This window comes from Taurulus bubalis, assembly GCF_910589615.1.
Source record: "Taurulus bubalis genome assembly, chromosome: 21".
Classification (NCBI taxonomy): Eukaryota; Metazoa; Chordata; class Actinopteri; order Perciformes; family Cottidae; genus Taurulus; species Taurulus bubalis.
In genome coordinates this window covers 10,451,857-10,462,893 of record NC_136609.1, presented here as the reverse complement: position 1 = coordinate 10,462,893, position 11,037 = coordinate 10,451,857, and positions in this window count along the sequence as shown.

The following is an 11,037-nucleotide window of genomic DNA, read 5'->3' as shown; positions in this document are numbered from 1 at the left end:
GGCTACAACCACATCCAGTCCTCTATCAGGTCCTCTGGAAACACCTGGTGGAAGGAGGAGGAGACGTCTGTTTAAGCACACGGCTAGATTCATACCAACAAACCAATCTAGTATTAAATCTCAACATCTGTGTTCGATTTTTAACATCCGTACTGTACATGTCTGTCTCTGCACACCCGTCCATCCATCTGAATTAGTTCATCCCCCCCAGCGGTGCCTCTGCTGGCTCTGTCTGTCTGCTCTGGGTGTCCAGCCCCTCGGTGTCAGCGGGACTCGGTCACGGCTAATTCACCTCAAAAGGCCAGAGCCGCCAATCTCTCTAATGCCGACCCTCCGGCCGAGGGAGCCGCCGGCGGGGATCGCTCTGACTGAGGAGAGCTATTCAAAGACGAGGCCGGGCCCGCAGCCAAACAGGGGGGCGACCTTTGAACTGGGAGCCACATGAAGGGTCTTTGTGTGGACATCAAAATCCATTCATGCACGTCAGATCTGCTCAAAGATGATGATCTGATGATGATGATGATGATGATGATGATGATGACCTTTGAGGACTTACTCTCCTACATTTGGCGGACAAACGGAGCTTTTCTCACCACGGTGTCAACATACGGACATCCGGGTCAAAAGGACGACGGCAGCTTCACTGCTGCAGCGAAACATTTGAGTTATTTTTAGGATGAGATGCACACAGAAGGGGATGACACGCCTATCTTTCACAGTTTAAAACCCTCGAGAAAATGTTTTAGAGATCAATTTAGATCATAAACATGATCATAAAATAGAAAAAGGTTTTATTTTCTGAAGAAAATGGACGTTTGATTGAAAATTGCAGGTGAAAAAACTGTTAAATGTTGAAGTGACAGTTGAAGTAAGTAAAGAGCTGAAATCAGAATGTTAAAGCAGATGAAACTTCCTGTTGGTGTTTACTAAAAGTAGTATAAAGCCGTGTGTGGCTCCAAAGGGAGCTTCGTAAAGTCTGATAAGTTGCCTCAAGTGATGTCACTTAAGTCAGCGTCAGCTGGAGATGAAACACACATGTTTGAAAATGAAAGAAATCTACTAAGTGGAGTTAGAAAAGTCTGTATAATTGAAAAAAAAAAAATAGACTTCTTCTAAAACACAGTTTAGCAGGTTTGCTAAGCTCCGCCCACTCCCTTTAACCACTCGACTACAGCCTCATTGCCGCTCTGGAGAATGGAGGCGGTGAATGTCTGCCTGTCGTCTGCTCACCAGGAGGACCGAGGCAGAGCTTCTCCAACCTGCTGGGTCTCACATTGCTGCTTAATGAGGCGGCGGGAGCAGAGCCTTCACCGCTGGCCTCGCTTTTGTTCCCGCGGCCGCGCTCCCCTCGCGTCGCAAAGGCCGGCGGGCGAGAGGCCTAGTGTCCTGGGACTTGTCTATTCAGCACAATGAGGGGGAGCGGCAGCAGACGTCAGTAAGATTCATCAGGGGCGGGAGGAAACGCTGGGATGCAGAGCTAAAAGACGGAGGCTGCTGATTTGAATGCGGTTGTTTGTCAGAGCCCTCCAACGAGGAACACTGAACCACTGACTAAAAGTACTTTGTTGGAGTCAGAGAAAGATCGCAGTCGTGTTTAAAAGACGCCTACATTGGCCTTGTTTCCCAGTACATCAGTTCACACCAATCGATTCTGTTTGCAAAGGCCAAATTATTTGTTTTTAATCGGCAGAAGGCTGCAATGCGCTTATCAAGGCTGCCAGGAATATAAATAAGAATAAGTGAACTTGATAGGTGATATAAGCACTACGAAGTTGACCATGTTGTCCTTTAATGCTTCCAAATGTGGCTTATCACAATGTGTCCGCTGTGAGTTTTGAGTGTTGATGGAAAAGTAGGAAGTAAGCCTTCCAGGCTGCGAGCGTGTCAGAGCATACATTCATCCACGGAGCTGCCCGTGTTGGAAAAACACCATAAAGCCTGAACAACCTGTGAGGAGATTAGAAACACAGAGTGTGTGATTCATGTGACCTGTGTGTGTGTGGACTGTGGGAGGAAAAGCACAGGAACAGACATGTGACCCCCACCCGGAGAGAACCACTGCCAAGACGTTAACCCTCTTGCAGCAGCCGAGCAGAGAGTTTAGCACTTTGTTTCCCCGAATCGAAAAAGCTAAATATGACAGGTGTTTTCTTCATATCTTAGCATCTATTGCCGTCACGTCGCTCGGCGACAACACAGACTCTAGATCAGTCGGCAAAAAACTCAAAGCATTTCCCGCATTTGCAATAACTTCCACTATGATCCTGACATTTTCACTCCTCGCTTTGTATTTTTAACGTAAATGTTATTGTGTAAAATAAATCCTAGCAGCAGAAATGCATTAATAATAAACAGAGGCCTGTTTGAAGGGATTAATTAGATTTTGGGAATAGAAACCAGAGCAATGGTTACAATCCTCAGACTACAAATCGTATTATTATTATGATCTACATGCATATCAAATGACACTTTCTCCGCTAATATAAAGTGTATCAAATTGTCCTGATATTAGATTTAAATTGGGCATTTTTGACTTGTGAAACCTTAAAAAGAAGCTACGTTTGAACGTGGCCTCTTCTCACAGGTTAAATATATCTACGGTTCAACCAATCAGGGATTTTTCATCCTCAGATTAAGTTATTGCTTTTTTCGACGCCCCGTGGAGGTGAAACGATCCAGTGAGTCACGAGCAAAAAGCAAAGAATCGAACGAAAGAAATAAACTTCCTGTACATCATCTCACGACCCGTACTGTACACAATTGACACCGTTTTTTTTAGCATGCTTACACCATGTTATGTAACAGAGAGCCTCCCTTCTCTATTATCTAAGCACTTCCTATTCAAGCACTCTTGGCTTTGTCTTCAGACGAAGTGCAGCGGCCGATGGGAGCAGCCCTCCCACGGTGCGTGTCACTTGGATACCTTCAACCGTCTGCTTATATATGAATGAGTTGATGCGACGGAGGGGAGAGGAAAGCATGGATGAGCCTCTTTGTGGCCATGTGACCGCTAAGCTTTCTGGAAGTTTGAATACGCCGACAGGGCATCCGCACTGACACTGTGAAGCTGCTGTTTCTTATTCTGTCAGGATGAGTAAAACCTCTTCAGTCATTTCTTACAAAACAGCTATTATAGGGACGTAAATGTCGGGATCTGACGACAAAAGATGGACAAAACGACCTTGAAAATCTTTAATAACACCTCAGGCCGGATTACACGGGGTACAGAATGAGCATGCTGAGACACCGGGCGTACAAGTCCTGACAAATCCTCTTCACCGAGGTTGCTATATGACAGGGATATTAATTACACGTAATCATCTCCCCATTCAGACGCCTCGTAAGTTGTTCCCCCACGGCATCAAAAAGGAGTCCAGCGTTTGACCTTTGTATATCAGCCTCTTGTCTCAACTCTCTTGTACTTGGACTTCATCCAAATATCATTAAAAGAAACAGTGAATCCCCCAGGGACCTGCTCCAAACTCCACATTCCTCCTTCAGCAAAGGGGGCTCACAAAACAACTGCTGCGACCGTATGCAAATCTCTCAAAACGTCTCCGTCTGAAACACAGCGGCTCACACTTCAGCCCTCACCTTTAAAACGGCAATATTAATGACCAGTGAAGTCAGTTCGGTTGGAGCAAACGGACACGGAGAGGGCATCCAAAGTCTCTCCATCAAAATATTCAGAGAGGACCATTTCCGAGGCAGTGTTCTCAGCTCCTTCCTACCGGGGTGAATGGCCTCTCTGTGCGACCGGCCAACTATCTGCCAATGGGCGCTCTCTTTTACAAGTGAATAGACTGAGTTTAGCCACAGTTAAAAAGACACACTAACGTGCCATGGCTGCGCCACAATGGCCGCTCGGGTAATTTGCCAAACCTAATGATGCCGGTTTGGCCCCGGCTAGAGGAGGTAGAGAGCAGGAATCCTAAAGAGGCACACAGCTGCACTGATCCCTCTCCCATCTCGCTTATCTCCGTCTCCCTCTGGCTCTCTGCATCGACTCCATTGCTTTTGCTTTCTGGGAAAAGACACGTATCACCAAATGCATTCCTTCAGCTCCACCATCAAGTGCTTTTTTCTACATTGAGGGAAAGTCATTAGAAAAACACTTTCTGATCAACCAAACAGCAGACACACACACACACACACACACACACACACACACACACACGGCGAGCAACGAGCTGGTGAACGTAGACACGTTGTGTATTTCCCTCAGGAGCCGCCAGAGACCAAAACTAAACTAAAAGGAGAGTAAACAAATTAACCTTTAACAAACAAGTATCACATTTTACACATGAAAAAAGTATTAATTTACAATTTCATCACTTGTGGTTATCTATTTTAAATACATCTCTCTCTCTCACACACACACACACACACCCTGTGACACAGTTGGGGGCGGGATGCACTTTTAAAGTAGGGTTATGAATATGGAGGAAGAAGAAGAAGACGAAGACGAAGAAGAAGAAGAAGAAGAAGAAGAAGAAGAAGAAGAAGAAGAAGAAGAAGAAGAAGAAGAAGAAGAAGAAGAAGAAGAAGGAGAAGAAGAAGAACTAGGGTCTGTATTAGCAGGTTCATCCTCAGGGCTTTGGCATCTTTCTCCAAAGACATACAGCTTAGTGTCACATGACCGACGTTCCATGTTTCGGTCATGTGACAACAACTGAACCATCTCCATGACAACTGATCAAGCTCCACCCAGCGAGATGAGTTTCAAAGCTCCAGAAGAGGCGACCAGCGAAGGCGGTCCGATGCATCAGCTATTGTATTGGATTTAATTAGATGTTTATACAATGCTGTCCACCCCTGGTTGCCTGGTTCAGACCATTAAATCCTCCCATGCCAACCAGTGTGAGTCGATGGGAACAGAGCGTAACAATGCTGTCTGCTATCAGGCGACACCCCTCGAGGAGAGGTTAAATGGAGGGAAACGATGCAAGCTATTATGCTAGAGCGCATGCAATTTTAAAGTTGAGCTGCAGAATACAAATTATAGGTTTGGATTTGGTGACAAGGATTTCTTCAATCTTTGAGTCGATATTCTGCTTTTCGTTCTGCTGGCCAGCACAAAATGTGCAGACACAGGTTGAACTAACACTATCACGTCAAGTCTTTCAAACTCTTGGGTGGCGAACATTATTCATAATTAATACATCGCATCCAATTGATGGTGTTGTCATGGAGAAGGATCTCATATCATCTTTTACTTATTACAGACTAAAGAATATAGTCATGGCTCATACCTCACTCTCCATAGAGGTACCATAAAAAAGAATAACCAATTAAAGATCTGTGAGTCAACCTTGATCCTATTAGTCATCTAATCAACTACGAGTTGCTCCAGCCCTGTTGCTAGCAATTATTTTTTTGGGGGAAAAGAGAGAATAATTGCAAGTTTTACATATAAATTGCCAGGTGGGAGCTGCTTCTAGTCCAAAATATTCATCAGTATCCCAAGAACGTTGCCAGGGGTTACAATCAGAGCAACATGTGGCTCTTGCTTGAAAAAAGACCAATTGCTCATTTATTGAATGGTAAAATGAAGAAAATACAGAATCCAGCCTGAGGCTATTGATCCAGGCTTTTCCTCTGTCTCCCTCCTGCTTTTCTCTCCCACACCATTCTGATGCCAATTACAGCACTCATGCCTCAGACAGAACAAAGGAAATATCCACAGTACAGATTATCTGAACCCCCCCAATAACACATGTCGATCCATAATAAATGTCGCCTCCGCTGGGAGAGACAGAGCGATACACGCTGAGGAAGGGAATGAGGAGAGGGAGGGAGAGGTCGGGGGTCAGAGTAGATCACTTAAGGAGAAATTAGCCTGCAAGGAGGAAAAAGACAAACTGGCAGAAAAACCGCCACAAAAAGTGGGCGATTTAGACACAAAGGACACAAAAGAATAACTAATTGCACTGAAACAGCCAACCTCTGCATGGGAAATATATAAAAGCATATATATATATATATATTTATATATATATATATATATATATATATATACAGTATATGGGCGTGAACAAACCCTGCACACGGAAATATACAAGGAAATAAACTTACTGGTTCACCATCACCAAACTGGACACAGACGGACAGATCTTCACATGGTGAGAGAGAAAGAACGAGAGGGTGAGAGAGAGAGAGAACTTGTTGCACATCGACACACAGTGGCACGCTGACCAGAGTGTTTGCAGGGCGGTGGAGGGGGGAGTAAAGGGGGTGTGATGGGGAGAGCGAGATGGGGGGGGGGGACATTCCTGTTTGTGCAGAGCAAACTTAAGCCTCTGAATAGAGCGGGATGTCTGCCCTGTGTGAGTGTGTATTGTTGTTGTTGAGAGATCCAGGGATCCAAAAGAAAAAGATTACGGTTGTAATCAGCAACAACGTGAACGGCCGCCAAAAACATCCTCGTTGAAAAGGATTCAGAGCGCCAGGAGGAGAAATAAACAGCCAGCCAGCGATGAAAGAACAACAAGTGCTGCAACTTCCCAGTTGACCACACTGTATTTCTCACTTTTAAACATTTCATTTGACTATTGGTTTGCTATTTGGGACAAAAACCTGCAGATATACTTTGCGGAGAACGTGCAACTAAAAGGGTTTAGTAGCCTCCTAGCTACAAACATTCTAGCGTTTCTTTTTTTTTACTGTAATTACTCTGCAGGCAAATTAATGGCGTATTCCTTCGGTTCCATTGAAGCCTCATTTGCTCAGGACAGCTTGCATCTGTGTGTGAATTAAAGTTCAGACTATGACTCAAATTCGCTGTTTCATTATTTAAAAAATGCACCCTTTCCTTATGGATTCATGTGTGTTTTCATGCAGAAATAAGCTTTGTGTGAGATGTGCATTAGTCAAACCAGGATCTGTCATCAGAAGCCACTTGACAGCCTCTTTGTCCCGTCTCAGGCGCGGCTTCGAGGCATTTATCAAGCAATGTGTTGCCTGCAGCTTCTCAAATATGAAAGCCTTTGTTTTATAAGTCAAATAATTCCCCTTTGAGAAACGGCTCTGCGGTGTGAAGTGCACATTTTCTTTTAGTTCATGCTAATTGGGTTCTGGCAACAATTAAAAACGCATTGAGTCGCTTGAGCCGTGGAAGACGATGGGCTAACTTCTCCGAGCTGTCGGCGTCTAAATCGGCGTACAAGAAGTGATCTGAGGTCAGTTTTAAATCGGTCGAGCACAGCTGCGGTATCACCGACGTGCAAACGAACGAGGAGACAGAGTCAACAGCAAATGCAATTAGCTCAGACAAACACTGTGTTTGTCTAAACAGAGTCCGGCCTCCAGAGTCACCTGATGGCCGGCAGAAAGAGCCTCACTGTTTACAGCTGGAGGAGATTCAAAGTGACCCATCGGTGACCAAAAAAAAGCACCCACTCCCTGATGTTCACGATCTTGGATCCTCGAGGTTCATTCGAATCCTTTTCAAAATGTTCTCAAGCCTGAAATGTTATGTTATGTTTCATAAAACACCAGGGAAAAGAAGAGTTACATGCAGGATGTTTCAGTCTGTGGTAAAAAGTCTCAACTCGAGTATTTTATCAGATACATTTTGTGGATTCAAGGTCAAGAATGAACCTCCACAGAAACAGGCTGTTCTCTCTTTACACAAACAACCTAAAAACCCAAAGCTACCCTCTTAGTTTGGACATCCTGTGTGTCAGCAAGCAGGCGATATGACAGGTGTTTTTGTCCTGCTGACAGCGACCCAGTTAGGCAGGGCTACAGAAGTGCCAATCTGAGGAGGCGAAGGGGACGGGGCTGACCTCTCATTCAGAAATTAATGGCACCGATAAATCATATCCAGTGAAGAAACGACAGGATCGCTTAGCTTCTCGCGTGCCCAGCGGAGCACGAGAGACAAACAACACTTCCACGACCTTTACAGAGCGGGACATTCATCTCTCCCCTCCTCAGTCTCACCACAGCAGAGTACCAAAACCCCCCCGAGAGGATGAATGGCTCGTTCCTGTGCAAACTTCGGGATGACCTCCTGCGGCTCTGTTTTTACAGCCCTCCTGTCACCGCTGAGGCTGAATGATCACCGGGAAGGGAGAGGAAAAACCAAACCCAGGATCGGTGGAAGAAGCTTGAACATTACCACAGCGGGCTTTAAAAGAAACGGCCCCCACGCTGTCAGCTTAAGGAGTGGATGTGATCGTGACTTCTGCATCACCTTGTTTGGGTGTGAACATGCATCAGAGCTGCTTTAGAGAACATCCAGCCGCATCTAATTGCCTCTAAGTGCCAGCGTCTTCTGAAAAGCTCGAGTTATTTGTGGCGCGAGCACATTGGGGTCAAATGTAATTGCTGTTATGAGCATTTTTTTTTTGACCATTTGAGTCTCACATTTGTATAATTCTAAAACGCCTGTGTTTTTGCAGATCAATGTTTACTACTTTAATAACAGGCTTTAACAGGCACTATGTCTTAGCAAGGCTTGTGCAATATTAATTGTAATATATAAGATACACTTTTAAATGAAGCGTCTCACTTCTGCACCTCCTAAAAATCGAAAAGCTTCAACCTGCATTAACGGATTTTTACAGCCACTTGCGGGCAGCAATAAATGGGATTTGACCCGTTATTATTCATGAGAAATATATTGATTTATACAGTTTTAACTACGCCAACATTTTGGCTAAAGGCAAAAACAATAATGAGGCCCCGGTTGCTTCTTTTTAGAGCTTTGTGAACAACACTGATGAGAAAACATTGTGGCCGAAAGACACTAAAACGCTCCGTAAAGCTGAATTTAAAAAGCATATTATCTCCAAAGATATCCACGACCAGCTGCAACAGAGGCCTGCGGCGGTAACCCAACAACTCTTAACCTCCCAAACCAGCACCCGCCCCCCCCCCCACACACACACACACACACACACACACCGTCACAGCCCTCAATGGATGCCTTGTCCAGCACATAGCGCTCCACTGTGAAACAGTGTGTCGCGAAGAAATATTGACTTTTAATGCTTCAAACATTCAGCTCGCTCCGTTTTAAACAAACCTGGCTGTGTTGATTTATTGGAAACCGAGGAGTCACTGAGGTCTAACTTCTCTCCTGGAGCAATAAAACTGTGCTAATAGGAGTCACACACACACACACACACACACACACACACACACACACACACACACACACACACACACACACAGATGTGCAGTTTAGAAGCTAGACAAGCAGCCCAGTGAGGACACTGAAATAAAATCCGATGCATTCAGGTTAAACTGAGATTTTGACATTCTGGGAAATATGCCAACGGGAAATGTTATGAGAAATATGTTAAATATGAGATATCAAGTTCACCTCGATGTCCAATGTGAAGAAGAAGAAAAAAGTCCAGACTTGTCTTATTTACACTTTCTATCTTGTTTATTTACTTGTGTTTCGAAAGAGGAAAGTAGAAATGTGAGCTATTTCTTGTTAGCGTCTTAAAGCTCCTGAACTAAACTGTCGGTCACTTGTGATTGGAAGGTTGTTGGTTTAACTCCCTTAGCGGGTGCTCTCCATTACCCCAACAGCTACTATGATGGTCCCAAACCCAAGGTGGTACGCGCACAATCTCAAACACCAATGTTGTTTCACTGTTGCTATGTTTTCCAAGAAAAACCCATGAGAACCTCCCCTGAATAAATAAAGGTTAAACGCACTCAGAGTCTGCATTCTGGGCTGTGCGAGTGGAGAAAACCTTAAAACCCAGCGGCCCGTCCATCAGCCGCGGCACTCTTTCCTTCCTCATCCATCTTTCCCTCCTTTTCCACTTCAGCCTGACCTCAAGTGAAACTGTGGAGGTCTGTGGGTAACACATGCAGGCGTCCAGATTAATGATTTAATGCTACTTCCATTTAGGGGGCTGTGTATTAGCAGCAGTAAGTCCTTATATGTAGTGAGGACTTAGCAGCTCTGTTTCCACTCAGGCTGTAATTGTATGTTTAAAAAGAGGCGGAAAAATAAACTCTAAAGTTATGTATTTTACCATAAAGTATCAATAAACACATCTGATACTTCCTACATGGTTGATCCTTGTGTGTTTATGACTTGCTATTACTATTCTTCAAACGGTATTATTTACATTTCTGAATGTGTGTTTCATCTTCAGCCTTTGACTTCCATTCATTTTTTAACAATACGTTAGCTTGCAAAAAAGATAAACATGATGCATTAAAAATAATCTGCACTTTAAAATAAACAAAAATGTCATGACCCCAGAATTTAAAATTAAAGGTCTGTTTACATCTTGAATAAACTATTTGTGTTTGCCTAAAGTAACTCAGATGTTTAGGCTCTCCTTGTTTTGTTGTTATAAGCAGACAACTTAAAAGAGTCCTATCAGCACACATCATGTATATTATATGACAAGTAAATGGGAATCCACACATTAAACAGTTTGAAACGTGACGGCAACATACTGGAGCAAATATGTGTGCTAGCTCAGAATCAGCTCTTCTCACATTATCTTGCAAATGTTAAATCTAGATCTGGTCATGAATAATTTAGTGTAAAGTGTTAACAACAGTTATTGCACCTGCACAAACAGCAGGTCATAAAGTAGAGATTGTAAACTCTGCTTGGTTGATTACAGATTTCTCTAATGTATGTTGTTTCCCCGTCTGGTACCATCATGCATCGTTTCCATGAATGCATGTGACTGCATCCACTGCTGCTCGGTGAATGGACGCCGAATTGGAGAGAGGACACAAACTACATGTGTGTCATGTGTTTTAAGTTGAAACGCGTTCTCCGGAAAGTTAAGCACCGAAAACAAATCCATTTCTGAATGGAGTTCGGCGTCAATGTTTTGTTTTTTTACGCAGGGGCCAAAACGGCACCAAAATAATAATAATAATAATAATAATAATAATAAAACGATAAGAAGTAGGATATCTTTCAAACGCTTCCTCGTGAAATTGCAACGAAATGCATCTGGAGCTTACCTTCCAATTCCGATCCCTCGCGCGGCTCCTGCAGGTCTCAGAGACGGAGGTGGTCCAGGTCCAGCTCCGCTATCCGGA